The sequence below is a fragment of the Stegostoma tigrinum genome, chromosome 26, assembly GCF_030684315.1.
Source record: "Stegostoma tigrinum isolate sSteTig4 chromosome 26, sSteTig4.hap1, whole genome shotgun sequence".
Classification (NCBI taxonomy): Eukaryota; Metazoa; Chordata; class Chondrichthyes; order Orectolobiformes; family Stegostomatidae; genus Stegostoma; species Stegostoma tigrinum.
The window spans coordinates 45,313,722-45,340,920 of NC_081379.1; the positions used below are offsets into that span (position 1 = coordinate 45,313,722).

General features: G+C 41.7%; 2 protein-coding genes across 3 annotated transcripts in view; one reads left to right on the top strand and one right to left on the bottom strand.

Moving 5' to 3' along the window:
• The window catches only part of gnaz (guanine nucleotide binding protein (G protein), alpha z polypeptide), a 286,628-nt gene extending 271,169 nt beyond the window's left edge, over positions 1-15,459 (bottom strand). The window contains exons 1-2 of one of the 2 annotated variants that reach the window (XM_048555902.2): positions 15,046-15,459; positions 8,298-8,555 (exon numbers count right to left, since the gene is read on the bottom strand). The gene's annotated coding sequence lies outside the window, so the exon portion shown is untranslated. The remainder of the gene's footprint in view (positions 1-8,297; positions 8,556-15,045) is intronic. The other variant, XM_048555901.2, reaches the window with a different exon arrangement.
• Positions 1-27,199, top strand: part of rsph14 (radial spoke head 14 homolog) — a 631,180-nt gene that overhangs the window by 339,897 nt on the left and 264,084 nt on the right. The gene's annotated exons all lie outside the window — the stretch shown is intronic.

Consider the following 27,199-nt stretch of genomic DNA (forward strand, 5'->3'; position numbering starts at 1 on the left):
ATTGCAGAGTCTCACATCTGATTTCCACCCTTTATTACCAAGTATCATTCCTGGAAAAATTCACCACTCGCTTGAGATCCCAGAACTAACTGGCATATCTGGCATCGACACCATATTTAAAAAGCTGATGCAACCCTGGACAAGCAGTGTTAGTGCAGATCTGCCCTGCATTGTTCCTGACATTGCCCCAGACATGGCAGATAGGAGAATTTGGTGCCCTGCTTTGTGGGCATGGTCCTGGTCTTCCTGCTGAGCGGGGTGGTGATCAGGTGGGACTTCAGCTTCCCCCACGATCATCAGTGGTGGCCATGGCACCAAATCATGCCAGCTTGGTCCGAAGTTGCTTCCCAATCTCAGCTGTCTGGAGGAATGCCCAGATTGTACGAAGAATGTCAATGTCCTTCTTCACTCCGTCACTGTAAGTGCCACCATCTGTTTCCAATTCCTTGCAATCACTCTATTTCTGCTACTGGATTCATTTCCTGTCAATGTTCATACTGTACCACTCTCCCAATTGCCAGCAATATATTTCTCACTCATCCTCACCCATCCCAGTCCCTGGAGCTACTCTGCATGCCCAATATGCAGCCTCCTCATTTGCTTGAGAAAGCTCCACGCCTGCACCAATTAAAGCAGCTGTGCTACTCACTTGCATCTTCTGTAATACCCACTTCTGTCTTATTCCAGCAGCAAAACAGCCCCAAATAAGGAAGCGTGCAATGTTCCCTTGTTGCAGCATTGTAATGGTGGCTGTTGGAGCAACCTGAGGTTGCTATATTGAAGTGTTATTTTGAAGTGCAGAAATGAACAATAAGTGATCATAAGGGTTCATAGACACTTGTGTGGATCTCTGTGGATGTGGGGAGCTTGTGGCCAGTGCCCATGGAGCACACCCAAAATGTTGGTGTCCAGTGTCCAACATGGAGGTCTTTTGGAGCAAGTGGTTGTTTGAACTTGCCAAGCACCCATTCTGACTTCCATGTCTAGTTTTCTGATGTCTAGTTTATATGGCAAGTTTGTTAAGATCGAACCCCATGACTTGAGTTATTAACAAGGTATTTAACAAGCAATAATGAATATCAGTTGGGAAGTCACCATGCTATTTGAAAAAATGTTCAAGATCGGTGAGATTAGCTCAATGTCAGAGTCAGAGCACATGTATTTTAGTGTTAATAGAAACAAGGAGTGAAAAAGAAATATCAGAATGATTCAAAAACTATTGTGAATGATGTTAATCTTCTGGATGTGTTATCCATAAAACGACATCTTCGCAGTCTTAACTCTAAAATCAGTTCAAGTAAAAGAAGAGTGAAAATTCATGATGGATTATTACAGAATTGAATAGTGTCTTGGTAGCTGGAGTTCACCTATTGTGATGGTGCTGAAACCAAAAGTATCAAAAAGGTTGTGTATCAGTTATTGCAAAGATAGCACTGTAAATAATTCATACCTAATGCCATGTTTGGAACATTGCATTGAGAAAATTGGCCAAGAGCAATTTGTTATAAAAATTGACATGTTAAAAGAACATTGGCAAAGGTTGCAGACTTGTTCACCAAGCCGGTGTGTTTGATTGCAGATGTTTCATTACCCTGCTAGGTAACATCGTCAATGCGCCTCCGGTGAAGAATTGATGTTCCATCCCATTTGTTATTTATATGCCTCAGTTTGCTGGAGTGGTTGGTATCACTTCTGGCTCTGTTCTTAAGTGATTTGTATATCGGGTCCAACTCGATGTGTTTGTTGACGGAGTCCCAGTTGGAATGCCAGGCCTCCAGGAATTCCCTGGCATGTTTGGCTAATGTTGTGGATGTGATGCCCCAGTCGAATTCATGTCCTTCTTTGTCGGTGTGTATTGAGACCAGTGAGAATTCATCAAATTTCTTGTTGGTTAGTTGGTGTTCATATATTCATATATCCTGATTGTAAGTTTTCTTCCATTTTGGCCTATGTAATGTTTCTCACACTCCTTGCATGGGGTATTTTGTATATTACATTAGTGTTATTGGTTGCGGGTAAGGGGTCTTTTACCTTTGTCTAGCTGTCACAGGGTGGTTGTTGGTTTATGGGCTACCCTGATACCTAGGAGCTGAGCGGTCTTGTCTCTGATATGTCTCTGATGTACAGTAGGGTCACTAGTATGTCTTGCTGTATTGTGTCATCATGTTGTCGTCTGACATGGTGGTAACAGCAGATTGTACTTTTTGGGTATCCATTCCTTTTAAAAACTCAGCATAAGTGCTCCTGTTCTGCTTTGCACAGTTCTGGATTGCTGCAGTGTGTTGTATGGCTCATTTGAATAATGTCTTGATGCAGCTCCATTTATGGGTGTTGGGGTGGTTGCTGGTATAATTAAGTATCTGGCCTGGATGTGTTGTCTTTCTGTGTATGCTAGTCAGGAGTTTCCTGCTGTTCTTATGTTCCACCATTACGTCCAGGAAAGATAGTCAGTTGTTTTTCTTGTCTTCTTTTGTGAATTTTACTCTGGTGAGGATGTTGTTTATATGTTGGTGGATTTTTTCTAATCTTGTGCAACTGATAATCAAGAAAGTGGCATCTACATAGTGGACCCAGAGTTTGGGTTGTATTGTGGGAAGCCATGTCCATTCTAATCTTTGCATCTGCTTCTGCTATTAGTTCTGATATTATGGATCCCATTTGTGTTCGGTTGATTTGTTTAAATATATGACCATGGAAGGTGAAGTGGGTTGCAAGGCACAGATCCAGTAGTTTCAGGGTGCTATCCTTGTTTAGGCTATTGGTGTCATAAGGTGTCAGCCTTCATGATTTGTCCAGCAGTTTGGCAATTGTCTCTTTGGTTATGTCGCTGTTTATGGATTTAAATGGTGTTGTAATATCAAAGGATACTATTACCTTGTACTCTTCTACTTTGGTGTCCTTGATGATGTTGAGGAATTCTTGGGAGGAGTGGATGGAGTGGGTAGTGTTGTCAACTAAATATTTCAGTTTTTGTTGTAGTTCTTCGACTAGTCTGTATGTTGGTATGTGACAGTAGGAACTGCAGATGCTGGAGAATCTGAGATAACAAGGTATAGAGCTGGATGAACACAGCAGGCCAAGCAGCTTCACAGGAGCAGGAAAGCTAACGTTTCGGGCCTAGCCCTTCTTCAGAGATGGGGAAAGGGGAGGAGGTTATGAAATAAATAGGGAGTTGGATGGAGGAGAAGATAGGTGGAAAGGAGACAGACCGGTCAAAGAGGCGGGGATGGAGCCAGTAAAGGTGAGTGTAGGTGGGGAGGTAGGGAGGAGATAGGTCAGTCCAGGGAGGGTGTGCCTGGTGGTGAGACAGTGGATCTGAAGGGGACCCCTGGCTTGTGTACCTTGGAGAGTCCATGGAAGCCAGGTGTGTTGGATCCCTCTGGTAGTTTTCGGTAGTTTGTCTTGTTGGTGTTTCCTGAGCTGTGTAATTTCTTCTGGGCTGTTGTGATCCAGTTCCCTGACTGTGGTTTTGGGTCTGTCGCCATCTGTTGGTGGGTGTTGGTATCTGCTAGTAGTGCATTGGCTTTCTTGGTGTATTGAGCTCTATTAAGGATTACTGTCATGCATCTTTGTCCGCCAGTAAAATTAGAATGTTTCTGTCTTTCTTGTGTCTATCCAGGACTTCCTTCTCATCTGTGTTGAATGTGTTCCACATCTTTTCTGCTCAGCGACGGGGCTATCATCTGTCTGATGATCTGTTGCATTTCCTCCGTGAGTCCGTTGCTCTTCAGTGTTGGTTCCAGTGCAGCCAGGAAGCCAGTTGCTTTGGTGTCTCTGTAGCTATAATTCCGTCCACGGACTAGGATGGTCTTCTCAGTGTCTGCAAGTGGTCAGTCTGAGATGTTCTCGATCCATCTTTCTGTGTTGTCCACTTCATTGTTGTGGGTGAGTTTGGATAGCTTTTCTTGTAGGGCTATTCTTTTCTTTGTTCTGGTCTTCTGTTGTATGGTGAGGACTTATTCCAGTGTGGTTGTCCATTCTTGGTCGATGCATTGGAGTACAAAGCTTTTTGTTGTGCAATTTACTGCTCGTGTTTATGGAGATGGTTGTGGCCATCGTTGATCATAGCCCTTATCATTCAGCAGATGTTCTGTGTAGCTGTTCCCTGTGCCTGTGGATTGTTGATAGGTGGTTTATATTTTAAGCTCTGTGGTCGTACCTATTTTCTGAGGTACTCATGCAGGAAGTGCAGTTGTTCATGGGTTGTGCTTAGACGGATGGCATTTGTCTCCCATCTGCAGGCCACTTTAACGGTGTTTCCGCCTGTATTGTTCAAAGTTTTTGAGAAGATTTGTAGCTCGGGTTGTGGATGAATTTGCAGACTTTCTTGCCGAGCTGGTGTGTTTGGTTGCAGACATTTCGTCACCCTGCTGGGTAACATCATCAGAACCAGAAGTGATACCAACCACCCCAGCAAACAGAGGCATATAAATAACAAGTGGGACAAAATACCAATGCTTCACCAAAGGCCTACTGACGATGTTACCTAGCAGGATGATGAAACGTCTGCATTTAAACACATCGGCTCGGTGAGCAAGTCTGCAAACTCATCCACCATCTGAGCTACAAATCTTCTCAAAAACTTGTCAGCATTGGCAAGTTGCATTGACTGATTGAACCAATGAAATGTCAATTCTTGTAACACCAGATAGCAGCAACTTTTCCATGGTTACCCTTCAAGGTCATAGAAGGATTATGCATCTGTGCTGTCTATATTGAGATTAGTTATGTTTAAACTTAGACAAACTGTTTGATAAATTACATTGAATGTTCATAATAAATTTGGCTAAATATGAATTTGCCAAAACGAAAGTGATTTATTTCAGCCTAACTGTGGGATATGGTTGAGAAGCATTTGGAGAAGTGAAAATAAAGGATAGCTTGGATTTACCCGTGCTAAAAATAAAATGTGAAATATTGCTGTATGTTAGCATGAGTGATTTTATGGGAGATTAATTCCAAATTTTAGTACTGAAGTGGCTGCTTTGACCAGTTCACTGAAGAAAGGCAAAGAAATTTGAATGGGCAAAAGAATGTCAAAAGTGCTTTTGACAATGTAATGCTGTTCTGACTACTACACTGGTTTTGGCTGTATATAATTATGAGAAGCAGTTTAGACTGCCGGTGGATGCCAATAACATCAGTGTTGGTACTGTGCTGTTGCAGGAAGTTGAGATGGAGAAATTTTGAAATCCACAAGTCCAACAACATTATAAGGATTGTTATTTATACAGAACACAACTCCAGATTTATATTTTGGAGAGACTCCATGATAAGAATTTAAGTCTGTTTTCTTGGTGTTTAATGTTACAGCCATACAATCTAAAACACATTCATCTTGTTGAAAATGACATGATTACAGCGGACAGTTTGTATCATTTATAGAGTCATAGAGTCAACAGCACGTCAAGAGCAGACATGCAAGAAAACAAATGCAATGATTAAAATGGACTTGTGGAGAAAATTGATGTTTTGAAAATTATTGTGTGTTTAATGTATTATTAATGTCAAAATAAAATATAATTACTAATAGAAATTTTTAATATTAAGTAGAGATGCCTCTTAAAGATACATTTTCAATTTTTTAGCTGGGGAAGATGAGATGCAATTCTGAGTATGCTACCATTACTTGGAACTTTAATTCAAAAATGGAGGAAAATAAATTTAGCTTTCAATTTCATGAGGTGGATTTTGTTTTAACAGAGGTCAGAAAGTCATTTTTGATAGTAGACTAAAGGTAGCTTTACCAAGAAAGCATGTTGCATAAGTTTAATTACTTCAGCAGCTACCTGGGAGATTAGTTACTGAATGTTTACAAAGTTGAGTTTTATGATACAGAAACAGATGCTGTATCATGATGCTCAGAGGTCACTTATAGCTTCAGTTTCGAAGGAGGGAAGTCATCCTAGCAGAAGGGCAGATTTTGTACACATGGAAGTCTCAAACTGTGGGAGTTGATAGAAGTCTCCACACCATCAGAGCTGGAAAATGCCTTCAGGCCATTAGGCCTGAAAAGAAGTATTAAGCTGTTTCAGCAGCCAAGGAGAAGGGCCAGAAAGCAATATTTGCTTAAGAAATCAAAGGATTAAGATAGGAATGATAATTCACTGGGATTAAGCAACTCTGTGGAAAAAGGTTGAATCTTTCTTTTTGCTGTCTTCTTTAATTTTTATAGCTTTGTATTTCATTCATTTCATTGGTGTTATAAACTTGTGATCTTTTGTTACAAGAATTCCATATGAATACAGTCAGTGAATGACCACCAAACAGCAAAGATAAAACTCATAAACCAGGTTTCACGCTGAGATTTGACTTGTCCAACAATACCATTAGCTGGTAGTCTAATGTCAGCATAATCTTACTGAATGAAAATGCATGCATGAAAAGTCAGTTGCTATACGCTAGGTCCTGTTTTTCATGTTCTTCTGTTTTCACCTTCTTATATCTGCCCAATGTGCTAAGGGAACAAAACTTCTACATGGATTCAGCAGGGGCAGGTTAGTAGATGTCTCCACTTCAGTAAAGGTGATTTCACTGAACCTCTTGCACCATTACATTCTGCCCCCTCAAGCAACCATAACTTCACCCTCAGAGCAGGGAGCAGATTACATTGGCAATAGCTTTGGATGGGATCAGAAACATCTTTTATGTACTAAATTCCATTCAGACAGTGACAGACAATATTTGCTTATTGTAACAAGGAGGTTTCTTCGGCTCTGAGAGAGCTGAATAAATTTCTCCCTTTCGGAAGTAAACAGATGGAGTTTGCACGTGACTTTGTGAAGATTTCAGCTTTCCTCGTGAGCAGAGTGCCAATGACTGCACACATGTTGCATTGTGGATGTCATAACGTCCACTCTGAAATGCAATGCAAAATGATCCAGTCTCTTGATATCCAATTGATACGTGACCATACTCTGGTAGGTTATTGCCTGGTAGCATGACAACAATCATGATGTATTCATTCAGTGATAATTCGTTATGCCTTCTGTATTTGAGCCACCGTAATCTACTAGGGATATGACAGGTGTCTTCTTTTGATTATATGGTTCATGACTCTGCTGTACAACTTGTACACACATGATCAGAACGCATATAATGAATGTTTTGCTGCCACACAGAATGAATTTTTCAGACTATTAGGATGATTAAATAATGATTCCATTCCCTAGACCAATGTCTAGAAGCCATGCAGAATTTGGCCGAACACGTGGCAAGATTCATGGTCATATGCTAATTGCTGCATCACCTTGCTATCACGAGGGCACAGCGCACACTATTTCTACAGTAACCAGCTGAAGAGTAGCATGAGGATGAAGACGAGGAGGACCGAAGGAGGAAGGGTTGAGATTATCAAACCAGTCCCCTTCTAGTCAGGTCATCTGCGATCATGTCTCTTGACTGCAAAACCAGTAAAGACAATCCCAGTGGCTCTCAGACCAAACATCCCACACTGTAAATCTCCCCCTGTCACTGGCTATCACACTGTTCATTTGATCACATTTCAAAATAAAAGCCACCAAAAAATAAACATTCCAAACCAAATTTATACATTTTTATTGGATCAATTAGTCATACGAGTGCATTCCCTACTGTGTGTCTTTGACTATCCTTGTACCCAAGCAACTTCGGCATGACTACTGGATAGCTGCTGACTTCCAGATCGCCTTCAAGAATAACTTGGAGCAGCTCAGGCCCTCAAATACTTGACATTGGACTACACCATCACAGGATTAATGGTGACAGTCTAAGCTGTTTGCTTGCAGCACCAGCAGTTTTCCCTCAGGGGCTTCCCCTCCAATGCTTCGCCCTTCAATTTGGTAAAGGATGTTTTTCTGTACTAGATGAAGGCTGCCTTCAAAGTAGCCATTGTTTCTGGTGACACTACTGAGACTGCAGTGCTACCAACCTTCTGAATGGGATGGCAGGAATAGTGGCAACTACTTAATTGTTTGCTGCCCATAAAATTCTGGGAGAATTCCTGTTCCAAGGAGAAGAATATCCTCCTGGTGTCAGGCTGCCTGCTGATTGGTAAATTTCTGCTCTATTGCTCGAATAAGCTGTCATTCCGGCACCTACCTACTATTAATACAGTTTTAATACAAAGGTAGCGGACCCTTCAGTGCAGTATGATCAAGTAATGTTTAGAGCTCACTTCATAGTAATCAAAATTGAGAATCTTGTTTTGTTTGTCATTATTCTGGGTAAAAAGAGCTGATCTCATTACTCTACTTGAAAACAGCTAAATCAGTTCAGTTTAGGAGATTGAACCAGAGCTCAGAATGATGTGCACTTACCACTGAATCTCAATAATATCCCAAAGAGATTTGATAATGGCATCCAGCCAGAGAGACATCAGGTGCCCTGAGTCATCCAGCCAGTCAGAAGCTGGCGGTTCTCATGAATGGCATGCACGGGGAAGGTTGTGTTAGCTGCAGGTACAATCAAGGATTGTCATTGGTTCCCATGCCATAGGTAAATGTGATGGTGGCAGGGATCGTGGAGAGGATTGATAGCAGTTTGTGCCTTTAAACGAGGGGATCTCCTCTGGGAACCTACAAGCAATCACAACAGGTTATGTGTGTCATGCTACCAGCATGTTGAGCCGACTTCCCACCACTGGGTTAATACTTGTGCTAATGAGATGAAATCTTTAAAGCAGGAATTAATTGCCTGCTAATGAGGCTCAGTTGGATACAGGGTCAGATGGGAAGGGCACCCACATGCCTTTCCACCCTGGCCTCAAGTAGGGGATAGCAATTAATTGGGATCCCCACTCTCCACCCTCCCACCTGATTACATGCTCCCCATTGCCACATTCACCACAGGAGGGAACAGGATTCTGCACAATATCTCTTTTTATTTCTTGGCATTGATTGCATGTTCATTGTTTAACAAACAATTACTTCTAGCAAAAAAATTGTATTTTTAAATGCATTTATGGGAATGAATATATGTGTGTTTTGGAGCACTTTTGCTGTAACTAAATATTGCTGTGCATTTGAAACAGATGATACATATCAATTGCTGCTTTTCCTATATTGCACTAAAAGCATTTCTTTGATGAATGCTTAGACAATGCATGCTAAAAATTTGATAACGTTGCAGTTCAGCTGCACTTATCCCTGAATGATGAGTACCAGAGTTCTTCATATATTAGGCCTTGGGCAACATTTAGTTGACCCCTCAAGAAGAATTCCCCAAGATATTAATATTGGCAATCTCTTGTGTCAGGATGAGGGTGTCAAGAGTGATGGATTAAGCTAGGGCTTGACTCAGGGACCAGGATCCAACATTGGCTCGGAAGGCCAATTGATGGGGATTGAGGCTCAGGAGAGGAGACCAGGTGAACAATCAAGGCAGGAGGATTACAGTAGAATTAGGGTAGGAATGTAAACCATAGGGGACAATCAGCTTTGTGAGTTATGGCAATTAGTCAAGAACAACAGCAGATTACGTACAGATGAATAGTTTGACTTTATTAATGATGCACATGACTCTCCAGCCCTGCTGTTTCAGATTAAAATCTATGATGGGATACTGACTGCCTCTAGACAAACCAGGAGGTCTTCCCTTTGCCTGTTCCAGTTTGTAGCGGGCATTCTTCTAGCTGGAAGTGTGCTCAAGTTTCCTGCCTGCCAGGGGACATAAACAGTTGTATATGCTCATTAACAAAGAAACAAAGAAACCTACAGCACAGGAACAGGCCCTTTGGCCCTCCAAGCCTGCGCCGATCAAGATCTTCTGTCTAACCTGTCATCTATTTTCTAAGGGTCTGTGTCCATTTGCTCCCTGCCCATCCATGTACCTGTCCAAATATATCTTAAAAGCCGCTAACATGTCTGCGTCTGCCACCTCGGCTAACAACACGTTCCAGGCGCCCACCACCCTCTGTGTAAAGAACTTTCCACGCATATCTCCCTTAAACTTTCCTCATCTCACTTTGAACTCATGACCCCTAGTAATTGAGTCCCCTACTCTGGGAAAAAGCTTTTTGCTATCCACCCTGTCTATACCCATCATGATTTTGTAGACCTCAATCAGGTCCCCCCTCAATCTCCGTCTTTCTAATGAAAATAATCCTAGTCTATTCAACCTCTCTTCATAGCTAGCACCCTCCATACCAGGCAACATCCTGGTGAAACTCCTCTGCACCCTCTCCAAAGCATCCACATCCTTTTGGTAATGTGGCGACCAGAACTGTACACAGTACTCCAAATGTGGCCGAACCAAAGTCCTATACAACTGCAACAGGACCTGCCAACTCTTGTACTCACTACCCTGCCCAATGAAGGAAAGCATGCCATATGCCTTTTTGACCACCCTATTGACCTGCGTTGTCATCTTCAGGGAACAATGGACCTGAACACCCAGATCTCTCTGTTCATCAATTTTCCCTAGGACTTTTCCATTTACTGTATAGTTCACCCTTGAATTTGATCTTCCAAAATGCATCACCTCGCATTTTCCCGGATTGAACTCCATCTGCCATTTATCTGCCCAACTCTCCAGTCTATCTATATTCTGCTGTAATTTCTGACAGTCCTCAAAGAATTCTATTAAGTTGGTAAGACATGACCTTCCCTGTACAAAACCATGTTGCCTATCACTGATAAGCCCATTTTCTTCCAAATGGGAATAGATCCTATCCCTCAGTATCTTCTCCAGTAGCTTCCCTACCACTGACGTCAGGCTCACCGGTCGATAATTACCTGGGTTATCCTTGCTGCCCTTTTTAAACAAGGGGACAACATTAGCAAGTCTCCAGTCCTCTGGGACCTCACCCGTGTCTAAGGACACTGCAAAGATATCTGTTAGGGTCCTGGCTAGTTCCTCTCGCTTCCCTCAGTAACCTGGGATAGATCACATCTGGACCTGGGGACTTGTCCACCTTAATGTCTTTTAGGATACCTAACACTTCCTCCTTCCTTATGTCAGCTTGACCTAGATTAAGCAAACATCTATCCCTAACCTCAACATCCGTCATGTCCCTCTCCTTGGTGAATACCGATGCAAAGTACTCGTTAAGAATGTCACCCATTTTCTCTGACTCAGTGCATAACTTTCCTTCTTTGTCCTTAAGTGGGCCAATCCTTTCTCTAGTTACCCTCTTGCTCTTTATATATGAATAAAAGGCTTTGGGATTTTTATCATTACTTGCCTACACCTGCAGAAATTTGACTTATGATGGGAGAAGCATTAGGCATAATGGGGCATAATGAGCCTGAAAATCAGTGCTGCATGGACCAGTATCTTCGTCCACACATATTGGGTGACATTGCTATATTCCATCATGTTCCCTGCATGTATTTTTGGCTGCTATTATGTTGTACCACTTACTGTTTTATGATCATTAAATCCGCCCTACTACTAATAACCATGAAATTCCAGCATTTTTGGGAGGTTCTGCTGCCATCCCATTGGTATTTCACCTGTGGCAGGGAAGGCATTCAGTGACCTGTTTGCCTTTTGCCAGTTGATGCCCTTAGGTGGTCATTTAATAGCCACTAAAGGGCCTCCTCCTGTGAACACTGGGATTTTCCTGCAGCAGTGAAGGCTCATGCCAAGTGTCCAAGATGCCAGCTATGGCCATGCTGGATGAGAATGAGATTTGCTTCTTGCTTCTGTTTCAGACCCTCCCCTCCCGCCCAGGTATTCATCCCCAAAACCCATATTTAAAATCTCTTCCCAACCTAGTCCTTTGATCAAAGACCCCATTCTCCCTCTGTAGGCTTCTCATAGCCTGGATTCTTGTGTCTTTTCATTTTCAAGTGATTCCCTGGATGCCCAATAGTTGCCACTGCAGCTGGTGGTGCTGCTAGTTCAAGATAGGCAGCTCTCACAGACTCAAGTTCCTCTTAATTGTAGGAAGAAGACTCAAATCAAGCCAATAAAAGGCAGAAGACAATAACATGGTTGGTGTCCTAGCTCTAACCCTGACTTTTATACTGGGGCAAGACCCCATCTTCCTGTATAACATTTCAAGGGGCGATTCAACTGCAGAATGAGGTAAAGGGCATCACAGCCAAATCCAAAACTTCCTGGACATAATACCACATTCTGGCCTGTGTTCCTTTCACTAACCCAGGATGAGTAAGGCCATAGTGACTGGAATAGGCTATTCACCCCATCAAGCCTGTTTTCTCATTCCACTACTCACAATTGATGTTTTGTAACTTTATCTGGATGTAATGTTTACATTGATACGAGCCTCAACAGATTTTTGAAGCAGAAAGTTCCACATATTTAAGCTTTCCTTTTGTCCTGGACCACCATGGCAGAAGAGACTGCTTCTTTCCATCTACCCTATCAACTCCTTTAGCCATCTGAAAAGATTTTAGATCATCCTTACATTTCTTTACTCCAGGGAATATAATCGTAGTTTGTGCGATCTGTCCTAATAATTTAACCCTTTTAGTCTTGATGTAATTCTGATCAATTTACTCTATACCTGCAATGCCAGTTTTATCAGAACTGCTACTAAACTGGCTGAGATTGGCTAAACTAGCACATATTAGGGCTGATGCTAGAGCCCTCCCAGCTTTCATACTCAGCTCCTTCAGAGTGAATGTGCTGAGCCACAGCCTTTTACAGATTTATAATCTGAGTTTTCAATATGTGAAAATTAGATCTGGAGGAGCTGTAGGATCAATGTGAATTAATATGCCACTTCATAATGGTAATGATTACATGCCTGGTAATAAAACCTAACTGCTCTACATTTGTGGCATGCCACTTGTGCCAGGATTCTTTCTGGTGTTTTGATTTGCAATTGGAAAATGTTCTACAAAAATTTTGCCATTACACTGTTTACCTGGAGGGAGGACCAGGACAGTGGGGCATGGGAGGCCAGAGGTCAATTAGGAATCTTACTACTATATAAATATCAGTTTTAATTGTTGGTTATAAATTTCATCAGGGGATTTTAGTTGTCTTGGTAGGGTTAATGTCGTGGCCACTATTAATAACACTCGCTTAGCTGGTGTAGTGAATCCAGTGTTCTTGTTGGGATCTAAAGAAGAGTTATATTGGACTCAAAATGTTAACTCTGTTTCTCTGTCTACAGATGCTGCTAGTCCAGTTGTGTTTCTCCAGCAATTACTGTTTTTATTTCAGATTTCCAACATCTACCTTTGACATCTTGGTTCATTGTGTGACAACAGGACTGAACGCATTTCATTTTTTATCAGATTACTTGGTTCTTTCCGCATAAATTTTTTATCATATTCTGAATCATTTCACACCCCTTTTCATTCTCAAAGAATTATGTTTAACTGAGAATTCTCATGAACAGTAACAAAGCCCTCCATTCAAAATTAATTGGAGAAAAATGAGCAAAATATATGTAGACTTGTCCTTATAATTTCTTTCTCACCTTCATGCCCTTTTTAATGCAGAAAGGTCTAATCACTTTAGCAACCTTTCTCAGATAATTAAATGGGAGCTTTACTGCTTTCACCATTTAAAAAAATGCATCTTTTATAAGAGGGACATTGGATTTTAATTGCATGCCTGTGCAAATGTTCATCGGCGATTCTGTCTTTTATTTTAATATTTTCTCTATTTGATCCACCCCATGCTGAGCCTCCTGTTTTTACAGTTTTGTGACTAAAGATGTCAGAAGCATAGTTGTTTTGTGACAGGCATTTCAAGGGTGGATCCATAGTAAAGCACAAGAAAACACGTTTACGGTTAAAACCATCATTTTCCACCTTTTCCCAATAATTGAAGTGCTGTGTTGACATGAAACACACCCTTTGCAGTACAGTAACATGAATAAAATTTGATCAACCGCCTGGGTGATGGACTAAAGTATCAAACACACCTAGGACATGAAGTCATGTTATCCAAGATGCAAAATGTTTGCAAAAACAGCTTAATTATTGGGACACAGCGTAAACTATTGACCCACAAGATAGAATACCTGTTACTTTGCATTCCCTTTCAAATCCTGATTTCAGAAATTCTCTGTGAATAGCAAATACGTCTTAGGTTAACATTTTTTAGCAGCAGAACACAGTTCGGACAGCATGAAGAGATGTTAGGAAAACCTGTTCCATCCTTCATAGCTTGCTTGTTGACAGCAGTTGTGCCCGTGCAACGGTCACACGCTGTCTTGCTTTTCCAATTGCAGGCACAATTCTTGCAAGCAGAGATGCTGAAAATAGGTTCATATAAAGTGGGAAGTTTGATTTTAATCCCTAAAATGGTTACCATCTTATTCAGCCTTCAGGTGGGATCTGGCAGTGTTTCAAGAGCATCTGTGACTGGAACCACAATCTGGATCCCTGCCTCAGTAGGTTGTCCAACCACTGAAGGGATGAACTTGACCTGTTTCTGTACAAGCTACACTCAATATGTACCTATTGAAATTCTGACATTGAATCTTACAAGAAAGCAGGCAAAAAAGAACCTCAATTCAGATACCTTGTAGATGACATCATTATAATAAATGAAACAGGAGCTGACTACTGGACGCTCACAGGCAGTACAAAATAGCATACATTTCCCTGGGGTCTTCTTTTCCTTCGGTCTGTCATATCTGAAATGGCATTGGGAAGCCGACATACTCTGCAGGTTAGAAATGCTATCAACAATATTCAGTAAAATGTAGCAGAAAGCTAATATTTTTATTTCTTATTATTTTGTCAAAGACATTTTTTCTACAAGAGAAACACCCTTGAGACTGTTGAAATTTTTTTAGATTAGTAAATGAAACCATTGGTTATAAAAAACATCGCCAAAAATTTCAGAATTGTTAGAGTGATATTTTGTTATTCATAAGTGCATGGCACTGCAGTCCAAGGGTCCTTGAATGGTATTGATATCCAGATCAATTTCCTTCATCCTTACTTCCAATCCATTCAACACTTTTTCTAACACTCTACTGCAAATTATTTATGGGAAATGATGGCAGCAAGCCAAGTTTCACAGAGCAGTAGATGGACCAAAAAAAAATCCTTTATTTGAAAATATAGCAAACCCACAAGAGAGCTCAGCAAGAGAGTGACTGTATTGAGCAAAAGACAGGAGAGCTCCACTTACCCCTGCGTGCTTCAGCAATCAGCTTCTTGTCATGACGGGCTGTTTTGTGTACACACAATGTTAAGAGTGCCTCCCTGTCCTTCACGGCAGCATCAGTGCCTGCCGGGGGAGGAAGCCAGGATCACTGCAGTACTATGTCGAAGACAGATGCCAGCAGCTTGCAGCACTCTTCCTTTTCCCCTGCTTCCTCCAGAATGTGTATGGGTGTGATTTGATTAGAGTGCAGTGATCAAGCTGTCGTGTGTGTGTGTATGTGTGTGTGTGAAAGGCGGGTTGGGGGGCTGGTTCTTGAAGGGGGAGTGGGTAGGTCCACGCCAACACCAGACACAGAGCCAATATTCCTTTTGACAGGAAGGCTTGAGCAGCTCTTACTGAAACCCACTCAACGGCAGCTACAGTAGCACAGCTGATCTGTTTGAGGTGCGCGCTAACAGAAAATCACAATGTCCCCCGATTGGCTGCCAGTGGAGGATGCTGTCTGGATTGCCACTACTGCTGGCAAATCATTTGCTTGCTGCCTGCTCCATAGCTGTTCAGGGAAAAGGGAAGTATTTGGAAATGAAGACTACAATCAATTATTATTTCTATCCTTAGTTAATAAGACACCCGCACCAACAAAAATATCTCATATATATAAATCCCTTTGATTATTAAAAGTAACAATGAGTAAAATAGCGTTAGAACTCATCTTGTCCAAGTATTGTTAGCTTTTTGTCTGGGTGGTGCAGTGTATGCTAGCATCCTCACATGCTGTGAGCAGGATTGACATTCTAGTAAAGCAGAGAAACACAAAGCTGTGCCTGTTAGAAACATAATACCAGCACGAGGGATCTTTATCCCAATCATTCTGCTGTTCGGCCTTGCTCTGTACTGTTGATTCATAATAGAATGCTCCAGTAATGTTTTATATTGCTGAAGGATATCTGTGAGATTTCTGGCTGATGCCCCAAATGGCTGAATTGCAAAGATGATGAGAAAATGTTCTGCTCAGTAGCACCCCTTTTATAAATCAAACAGTGACCCAAAATTGCTGTTGATATAATTTTCTTTTTGTCTTGCGAACAGCACTGATCCTAACTATAACACAGTCAGAACCTCCATTTAAGCTTCGGCAGGCTGTGCAAATTTATTCAGCTCTTGCATGCCCTTAGGCTCAGTATCTTCCCTGAGTCTTGTTATTGCCTTTGTGCGCTGTGCCACTGCTGTATGTGGGTCTCTTTCAATCTCCCACTAATTGTTTCCATTAAGGGAACCCTGGAGAAACAACAACAACTTGCATTTATCTGGTGCTGTTAACATGGTTAAAGGTCCCAAGGCATTTCATAGGAGCATTATCAAGCAAAATTTGACATTGAACCACATAGTTATGGTGGATCCAAGACAACAAAATGTGAGGCTGGATGAACACAGCAGGCCCAGCAGCATCTCAGGAGCACAAAAGCTGACGTTTCGGGCCTAGACCCTTCATCAGAGAGCTCTCTGATGAAGGGTCTAGGCCCGAAACGTCAGCTTTTGTGCTCCTGAGATGTTTCTGGGCCTGCTGTGTTCATCCAGCCTCACATTTTGTTGTCTTGAATTCTCCAGCATCTGCAGTTCCCATTATCACTAGTTATGGTGGATATCTGTTTAGAACAACTTATGCTGTTGCTCCAGAGAATTGAACAGCTTCCTGCTGAAACTACAGTGGGAAATCAAAAGACGGAAGCACAAAACAAAATTGGAAGATTACAAAGATCTTCAAGTATTGTAGAGCTGCTGGAGACTGTTGGACAGTGGGAGGGCAAGGCCAAAGAGGGATTCAGAAATAAGGATGAGAATTTTAAAATTTTGGCATTGTTGAACTGGGAACTCATACAGATCAGAGAACATGTGGCATGATAGGTGAAAGGGAATTGGTGCAAGTTAGGGCAACAGAATTTTGCAATAGGTCAAATTTGTTTGCTTTGAAAGATGGGAGGTTGGCCAGGAAAACATTCGAATCATCCAATCTGAAGTTAACAAAAGTATGAATGAGGGTTTCAGCAACAATTAAGTTGAGGCAGGGGTGATGCAGGTCATGATAGAAATGAAATAGGTGATCTTGATGATGGAGTAAATATGTATTTGGAAGCACTGTGCTAGTTTATTGCAGCACAAAGTGTGTGAAGTTTGTTTCAGCCTTAGATATTTGTTGAAGAAAGGGATGGCCCACCTGGTGCCCTATCGTGGAAAGGGCACTACCATGGGTACCTCATATAGAAACCTGAAGCATCAGGTCTGGTTGGATCACCATGTTAAAAATGGCTGTAGAAACTGACCTGACACTTACTTCAAAATCTGGATTGTGCAAGTCCAGTGTAAGAATGTGATAAGCAGTACAGCTGAACGTCCTGTTAGGGTGAAGGGCAAGGTTGGCGGGCGTTGGGAATGTCAAGAATGACTGGAGAAATTGAAGTTTTGGCCAAGAAAAGAAAGGAAGCATATCTCAGTATAGACAGCAAGGATCGAATGAAGCTCTAGAAGAGTATAAAGGTAGCAGGAGTATACTTAAGAGGGAAATGAGGAGTGCAAAATAGGGACATGAAATAGCTTTGGCAAATAGCCTTAAGGAGAGTTCAAAGGGATTCTGCAAATATATTAAGGACAAAATAGTAACCAGAGAGAGAATAGGGCTCCTTAAAAATCAGTAAGACCACCTATGTGTGGAACCACAGGAGATGGGGGAGATACTGATACAGTATTTTGCATCAGTGTTTACTGTCGAGAAGGATATGGAAGATAGAGAATGTGGAGAAATAAATAGTGACGTCTTGAAAAATGTCCATATTACAGAGGAGGAGATACTGAATGTCGTATAATGCATAAAGGTGGACAAATCCCTAGAACCTGATTGGGTGTACCTGAGAACTCTGTGGAAAGCTAGGGAAGAGGTTGCTGGGCTCCTTGCTGAGACATTTATATCATCAATAGCCACAGGTGCGGTGTTGAAAGACTGGAGGCCATGCCACTATTTAAGAAAGGTGGTAAGGAAAACCCAGGGAACTATAGACCGGTGAGCCTGACATCAGTGGTGGGCATGTTGTTGGAGAGAATCTTGACGGACAGGGTTTATGTGTATTTGGGAAGGCAGGGACTGATTAGGGATAGTCAACATGGCTTTGTGCATGGGGAGTCGGAATCATATCTCACTAACAAGATGGAGTTTTTGAAGAAGTAACAAAGAGGATTGATGAGTGCAGAGCTGTGGATGTGATCTATATGGTCTTCAGTAAGGTGTTCAAAAGGGTTCTTCATAATAGACTAGTTAGCAAGGTCAGATCACACAGAATACAGGGAGAACCAGCTATTTGGATACAGAACTGGCTCAAAGGTAGAAGATAGAGGATGGTGGTGGAGAGTTACTTTTCAGACCGGAGGCCTATAACCAGCGGTGTGCCACAAGGATTGGTGCTGGGTCCACTGCTTTTTATAATTTACATAAACGATTTGGATGCAAACATAAGAGGTAAATAAGTTTGCAGATGACACTAAAATTGGAGGTGTAGTGGACAGCGACAAAGGTTACTCCAGTACAATGGGATCTTAACTAGATGGGCCAATGGGCCAAGGAGTGACAGATAGAGTTTAATTGAGATAAATGTGAGGTGCTGCATTTTGGGAAGGCAAATCAGGGCAGTACTTATACACATAATTGTAAGGTCCTGTGGAGTGTTGCCAAAGAAAGAGGCCATTAAGTGCAGGTTCTAGCTTCTTGAAAGTGGAGTGGCAGGTGTTTGGTATGTTTTCCTTTATTGGTCAGTGCATTGAGTATAGGAGTTGGGAAGTCATGATGCAGCTGTATAGGACATTGGTTCAGCCAATTTTGGGGTATTGCATTCAGTTCTGATCTCCCTGCTATAGGAAGGATGTTGTGAAACTGGAAAGGGTGCAGAAAAGATTTACAAAGATGCTGCCAGGGTTGGAGAGTTTGAGCTATATGAAGAGGCTGAATAGGCTGGGGCTATTTTCCCTGGAGCATTTGAGGCTGAGGGGTGACCATATATAGGTCTTTCAAACCATGAGTGGTATGGATAGGGTAAATAGGCAAGGTCTTTTCCCCAGGACTGGGGGAGTCCAAAACTAGAGGGGAATACATTTGAGTTGAGAGGGCTAAGATATAAAAGGGACCTAAGGGACAACTTTTTCATGCAGAGGGTAGTGCATGTATGAAATGAGCTGCCAGAGGAAGTGGTGGATGCTGATACAATTACAGCATTTAAAAGGCATCTGGATGGGTATATGAATTGGAAGGGTTTGGAGGGTTATGGGCCAAATGCTGGCAAAAGGGACTAGATTTATACAGGATATCTGGTGGGCATGGACAAGTTGAACCAAAGGGTCTGATTCAGTGCTGTATATCTCTGTGACTGTATGACCCTATGACACATCAGTTGTGCAAGGGAGGTCCCAATTGGCATCTTTCAGAAGAAGATTCATCATGAAGGTGCCAAGTCTACTATCTCTTGCTTGCCAGGTGGAGACCAAGCACAAGCAGCAGAGGATGTGGGCAGAAATCCAACCCACCCGTGATTCTTCTTCTGTTTGGAGTCTTGGACAAGAAATTTTCATGGATCATTGGGGATGTTGCATTACTTCATGGATGAATTTGATCCAGTTACATGGGCTGCAGACGGGAAGGAGGGAGGGATAAGGAAATGAGAGGGGGGAGGAGGAAGATGGGCATAAACATGCGCTCTCTACCTCCCAACCTTGTTCTCAGTACTACCTCTGTCCATACTCCTCCCCATCTACTCACTCCTATATCCTGTCCTCACTTCCTGTCTCAATCCCTATCTCACTCCATCCCGTCCTCACTCCCAACATCCCCTCATCCTTACCGAATCTGTACTGTAAGTCTGGTAGTATCTCTCCAGCCATTGACAGGAAGCAATTGATGAGAAATAAGGGGAGGCAATGGCCTAGTGCTATTATTGCTAGACTAGTAGCCCAGAAACTGAAACAATGTTCTGGGACCTGAGCTTGAAATCTGCCATGGCAAATGGTAGAATTTGAATTCAATAAAGAATGTGGAATTGAGAGTCTAATGATGACCACAAAACCATTGTCTATTATTGGAAAAACCAATCTGGTTCACTAATATCCTTTAGGGAAGGAAATCTGCCATCCTTACCTGGTCTGGCCTATATGTGACTCCAGACCCACAGCAATGTGGTTGATTCTGAACTCTGAATTCTGGGCAGCTAAGAGTGGGCAATAAATGCCTAGCCAGACACCCCGTATTTGGTGAGTGAATTTTTTTTAAAAAGTTGCAGTGTCCTTTCTGTGATGGATAGCAGGAAGCCCCCTGTCTCCAGTTGATGCCTTTTGTTGAAGGTGGTCACAATTACAGTGTCTACTCACCTTCCAGAGAGATGTGGTCATGTATTTGTGCTAAGAATTCTTTTCTACTACATTTGGAAGGAATTCTATCTGCGCCAGTGGCCTTATTGTCTTCAGCTGTTGGATGGCCTTTCCAACCTCATGTTATGCTGTTGTTGTGCTGAGGTTATTATGGATAGCATGCTGTTCGATGTGGTCAAGGCTATTCACATCAAGGTTCGAGTTTGGCTGAAAAGAAGTACTCCTTCCAATAACCACTGATTGCCTCTCAGTCCTTGATTCATTGATTCCTTCGTTCCTGGCTCCCATGAAGTAGGCCCTTTGGTGATTGGGCCATAGAAGGTCTTGACTGTGCCGAAGAATTGACACACATTTTAATTGTTACTGGATTTCCTGTGCTCTTTCCACCCACTTTCTTTGGGTTATGGCCTTTGTTGTTTGACATCAGCCTTCATATACCTTTTCTCATTTCTTCAAATTTTGGTTTTGCTCCCAGTTTAGGAGTGCCTCGTGCTTAAAATTTAGTTTCTAGGTTGCCTGGTTGTTATTGTCAAACCAACCTTGATGCTTCCTAGCTGAGAAACCAGAGTCTCCTCAGAAGTACTGTTGAAATTGAATTTGATGGCAGACACATTGTGGACATTCTATGGTTCCTGTTCATTGGGAAATGAAAGGCTTTCAGCCACTAAAAACATTGTGGAGAAGACCATCAATGTTCCTAAGCAGTGATTCGGCTACCAACATCACTAGGGAAGAGCTCAGAATCCTCCTCAACAATATCATCTTGAGGAGACAGCTATTGCTGCTGGGAAGCCAGCCTTTCTTGGGAGGGAGGTGGAGGAAGACAAGGAGGAGGCCATCAGGAAGCAATTTGGAACTCTTCATTCCAGAAGGACTGTGTGAGAATACCTGTTCTGACTTTCTACTCTTTGGAAGTCCTTTACCACCATGGCCCACCATTCCCCGCCTTACCGTCCAACTGGAAGATCACATCAGTGTCATCTTGGCCAAAGGCCTACAGTTGAAACTGCCACCATGATAGTTTATCAAAAAGTAAACCCATTTCTTTAAATAGCAATGAGCTAATGATCTTGTGCATTTCTGTTAGTGTCAATCTTCCATGTTGCTCTACCTGTTTCTGTGCTCCAGTGTTGCATTTCCTCAGTGGTTGCAATATGGCTGCAGGCTTTCAGTGGGTGACACCTCAAGGGGCCTTGCAGTACAATTTCAAGCAACTCTACACGAAAAAAGCCTGGCTTCGATTACACCATCTCATCATTGGAGGCAGCGGTCTAGTTTGGCTGGCTGACAGACAGCAACATGGCAAAGGCAGTGTTCTGACATGGATACTGTCACCCTGATCACGCTTGATAGTGCCACGGTTGCAACACTTGCAGCTGTCTTTCTGTCACTGAAACTTCCGATTAACAACAACGGACGGCCCTAAAGAGCTGAAGACTGGCTGGAACATACGCTAACTTTCTGCAATGCAGCCCGTGTTAAACAGCCAGCCAGTCAGTAATATGAATATACTCATCTGCACACTGAAAACAGGAAAATAAGATAGCAGCACACAATCTCCATGCTGCCTGCCTCAGCAGGATGGACCACAATTCATAAACTCCATGTCTGAAAATGCATGAAATATTTAGATTCAGTTTTTTACTCTTTTTTTTATACCAAAACTGTGCTTTCTGACTGTGTCTTATTCTTAAAACATCTTTAAACATTCCAATTAGTCAACTTAGAACTTGAAGCTACCTCAGTAAAATGAAGGTCACACCAATTCTATGGTGGAGCATGATTCTCTCTTCCAGATTACCTGACAGGCAGTGAAGTCGAAATAATCTCCATAAATTACTGTTTCTGACCTTCAGCTGTAATGTACTGTCAGGACCAACACCTGTGTGCTTTCAAACTAAATGGTGCCATTTCTAAAGCATTTGTTTTTCAGGCATAGTAGATACATAGAGTTGACAGCCCTCTCTTTGTTAGACATCGTGATCTTTATGCTGTGTTTGAAGCCCCAACATAACTTGAGTTCCTCCTTCTGAATGACTGCGTGCAAACCCATAGACATATTGCCCAGCCCATTGAACACTTCTTGCTCTGGACCTGTCAGCTTTCTACAATAATATTCTGTTGAAGTCAACTCTGCACGAGAACGAGCACATCAAGGTGCTTACGACCCTTCTGATGAAAGTTCAGTGATCTGAAATATTAACACTGTTTGTCTCCACAGATATTGCATGACCTGCTGATTATTTCTAGAATTTTCTATTTATGTTTTAGAACTCCAAAATCTGTGGTATGTTGCTTTTATTCAGTAGAGTAGAAATTCATCTTGATGAATATTATAAAATGGACAAGATTACAACTGCCAGTTATACCCCAGTGTTCGGTAGAATTTATTGGGTCTGAATGCATGTATAAAAGGTGACATTTGTGATCCTGTTGAAGGTAAACTTCTAAGCCATAGAAGTTCTTAGAGCAGAGATAATTAAGTGGAGGTGATGATGAGGGATTCTTAGTGCCAAACTCTGACATGATGCTTCCAAGGATGAAACTGAATAACAATGCATCTTTAGGAAAGCTAGGTTTGAGGTGACACATTATTGACTCCTAAAATGTTGTAACATTTTGATGGAGGACTAATAAGATGCTGCTGTTTTCAGTGGCAGAACTGTCTAATCAGAGGACACAGCTTTAAGATAATTGGCAGAAAATTAGAGACACCATGAGAATGTGTTTTATTACCCATAAAGTGAAGGATGGTATTCTTTTATAATTTTAAAATAGAATTGTGTAAGTGTTCCATAAGCAAACATTTACAGGGATGCAAGAAAGAGTAAAAAAGTGAGACTAATTGAATAACTTCATCAAACAGTCAGCAGAGATACATTGGGCCAAATGGCTTGTTTCTCTGCTATATGGGAAGAGCTGAGGTTATCCTACTTAGAGAAGATTGAGAGGCATGTGGTGAAGATGTTCAAAGTCAAAGTTTTAGCAAAGATCTGTAGATCGGGTTGTGGGTGAGGTTGTTGACATGCACGCCAAACTGGCTTGTTTTCATTCAGACATTTCATCACCTGGCATGGTGATGAAACGTCTGAACAAAAACAAACCAGCTTGGCAAGCAAGTCAACATCCTCATGTTCAAAATCAATAAGAGTCTGTTCAGAGTAGATAGAGTGAAACTTGGTGGAAGAATTGAGAACCAGAAGACACTGATCTATCCAACAATGCTCAAGATGCTTGACGACACCCTGGACAAAACATCCACTTGTCAGACCACATCTGCCTTAAATGTTCACTAATACACCATCAAAGATTTTGTACCATTCTCAGACTGCATTGCAGAAACTTGTCAAAAGTTGTTCAACAGCACTTTTCAAATTCTTGACCTCTGCCACCTAGATAGCAAGCCCATGGCGACAGCATTTGCAAGTTTCCTACCAAGCCACATAGCATCCTGACTTGGAACTATATGACATTCCTTCACTGTCATTGGGTCAGAATTCTGAAACTCCCTTCCTAGTAGCACTGTGGATGTACCTACTCCACATGGCGAGCTTCTGTTCAGGACTACAACTCACCACCACCTTCTCAAGGACATTTAAGGATGAAAAGCAAATCCTGGCATGGTCATCAATGCTTACATCACATGAAACCATAGAAAAAAGGTGAATGACAACATATCCAATTTGAGGAAAAGACTTCTTTAATTTGCAAGTGTTTAGGATCTGAAATACATTCCTTGACAGTGTGCTGGAGACAAATTGAGCCACAGGTTCAAAGTGGAATTGAATAATTATATAAAGAGAAAAAAAATGCAGGATTGTGGGGTAAAAAAGCAGGGGAAGGAGATTAGCTGAGTTGCTTTTGCAGAGAGTTGGCACATACATGATGGGCTGAATGGACTCCTGTGCTGTAAACACAGTATAATCCCATGTATAATTCTGTGATTCTGGAGTATCAGATATGAATAATCAATTATCTTTGCCCTGTCTCCTACAATTTCTCCCACCATGTCCTGAAAGCATCAACTCATTGCTGGAATGCATGGATGTAGGGTTGCTGGCTGCCTGTTAGTACCTTGGAAACCTTAAGAACCAAGCTTTATCCTTGTTCACCCAGTTTCAATGCATCAATATGTCTTAGGCTTTTCTTGTCCAGATCATGAATAAGTCTCAAGATTTGGATAGTTGTCTATTGAATAGTAGAAAAGAAGGGCACCTCAATCTTACTGATTGTGTATTCATTGGTTTTTAGGAACACCAGGATGATACTTGGGCCCTGGAGGAGCTCATGCTGTTGCTCCTTGAGCAGCAACTAGTGTTGCTGCTGTTGTCAGCAAGGCTCAGAGCTCCATTCAGAGCACTTTTCAGCACATGGTCATCCTGTAGCCTTAGACTTCACAGAAGGAGAGGGAATAAATCACTACCAGGTAGAAAGGAGGAGTTAGGCAGCAGGCTCCTTGGTGCATCTGGCTGTCTGAGCAGTATTCAGTTCTAGTTTGTGGTGCAATTGATCATTTGTTTGGGAAGAACTGGTAGAGCTGGGTCTCGGCGTCAAAGATGGCTCAGTAATAGAGGGTAAGGTTTGGAGGAGGAAGAGATTATGAAGGTTTTTACATTTAATATCGCTTGGGAGACTTAGATTTTAAAGGATTGTGGAAAATTGATTTATTTCAAGTCTTATGGAAATATCTTGAGAGGATTCCTTAAAAAAGGTCAATGGAAGCTTATTGTGGACATTGAAGACTTTTCTTTAAAACAAGACTTCCAGTAAATTACATGACTAATAATAACTGCTTGCTTTCTTAGACCCTTGCTTTATTTTTAAGCACTGTCTGAGTTGAAGAGATCCTTCCTTTACTTGGTTTAGTTAGAAGGAAGCCTGCTAAGAAAAAGCTGACTTGCAAAAAAAACCTGATCAGAATAATTTGAGTTGGAAGAAATCTTGATAAAATCTTGCTGCCCCCGATCTCCCTCACTTCTGAAAAGAAAACCCTCTTTATGTGTTCAGGGTGAAATCTACTTGTTCTTCTGAAAGAGTGATTGAAGAAACATTTTAAGATTGTACTTCCAGATTAATCTGTGTCTACAAGACTTCAGAGATAACCATGCAAGATTAGCAACTTGACCTCATATGCCATAGCATCAGAGTAACTGATTCTGGAACATTTTATGTGATGTCCTTTTACATGAATAATGTATTTTCTTTTTCAGAAAACCAGTATCTGCAGGGAAATCTGGTTTTCTCATATGGTCCTGGAGAATATGTGTATGTTTGTGATTTTTTTTGGAATTTATAGAGTGCAAAACTTTTATATATTTCTTTACTGACTGTGTCTGTTAATGCATGTTTATTGAATAAGTTTAGTTTTAATAATAAATGCATAATTTCCACAATCCTTTAAAATAGTTGATAGATCTTGTTGTTTAAAACCCGATGTACATGATGTATTCAGTGAGGTCATCTTGGCAACTGGGATAAGTATTTTTAATTTACATTGTGACCTGAGGTGTAGTGGAACTAGAGCAATAGTGTACTTCCCAGGCCTTGGTTATAACAGAAGTCAGAAAAGCAGTCATTGTAGGAAATTCAGTATGGAATCATAGGCTTTCTCTGTGACTACAGACATGATTCCAGTTTGCCTTCTTTATGTCAGAGCCAAAGATGTCATTGAGCAGCTTTAGGAATCCTAAATTGCGATAGGTAAGAAACCATAGGGTGTTGTTGATATTGCTACCATTGACATGGGTGCAAAGAGGAGTGAGATCTTGCTGAAAGTTTCTTTAAAACTAGGAAAGAACTGAATAAGCGGGGCCTCAAAGGAAGTGTAGCAGCTCGTGACTGCTCAGGTAAAATAAAATCATTAAAAAGAAAAGCTAGAAATACAAGCGCAGCAACTAAGATAAACAGGGCACAGAAATTGGCCGTGGAGCAAGGTATGCGAGGAATACCTCAGCCAAAACATGTAGACACGCAGAGACAATTCTGCCTGGAGACAGGACCTTCAAGCCTAGACAACTGAAAATCAGAGAGGCGCCAGATCACATTAACAAGAGTAAAAGGGCAATTCAATATTTCCTGACAAACAATATAAGATGCATGGGGCAGACATCCCTCAGTGAAATAAATGACCAAGTGCATTTTCTGGGACAAAAAACAGACATCTAGTCCCCAAAGCAGACACAACAAAGGGTTCACTGTTATCAAGTCATTCGAAAGCTTTAACAACATTTCAACGTGATAAAAACCAGTTAACTCTATGCCCCTGATTGGTCAAGCCCATGGAAAATTCAAGAAGTTAGCCAGCAAAGTATAAAACCCAGTCCTGGCAGGCCTCGAGGGAACCCCCACTTTCCTACCTACCTAGAGACTTTCGTGGACATGGCAAAGATGGAGAGAGAGAGAGAGAGAGGAGCAGACCAAAGAATTCGATGCCTTGCAAATTGTCAAGCTCTTACAGCTGCCTTGCACAGTCAGAAACTATCACCTTCTTTCTCATGCAGGTCCTGTGATATCGTCTTGTGCCTATCTCTTTGATCAGCTCTGTTTGACTGAACATAGCATCCTTTGTAGTGCTTTTGTTCCTCTCCAGAAATAAACACTAAGCTAAAAATACAGGAAAGCACTGTTAATGCTGATTTATCAAAGCAAAATATCAACCGGGCAGGGTCAGTTGTCAACACAAGTGCACTGAAAGACATTCATGACAAGTTAAAATGAATGGATCGGTTTTTGTTGAGGGTTGGAAACTCAGAATTTTTCTTACACATGGTGTGGC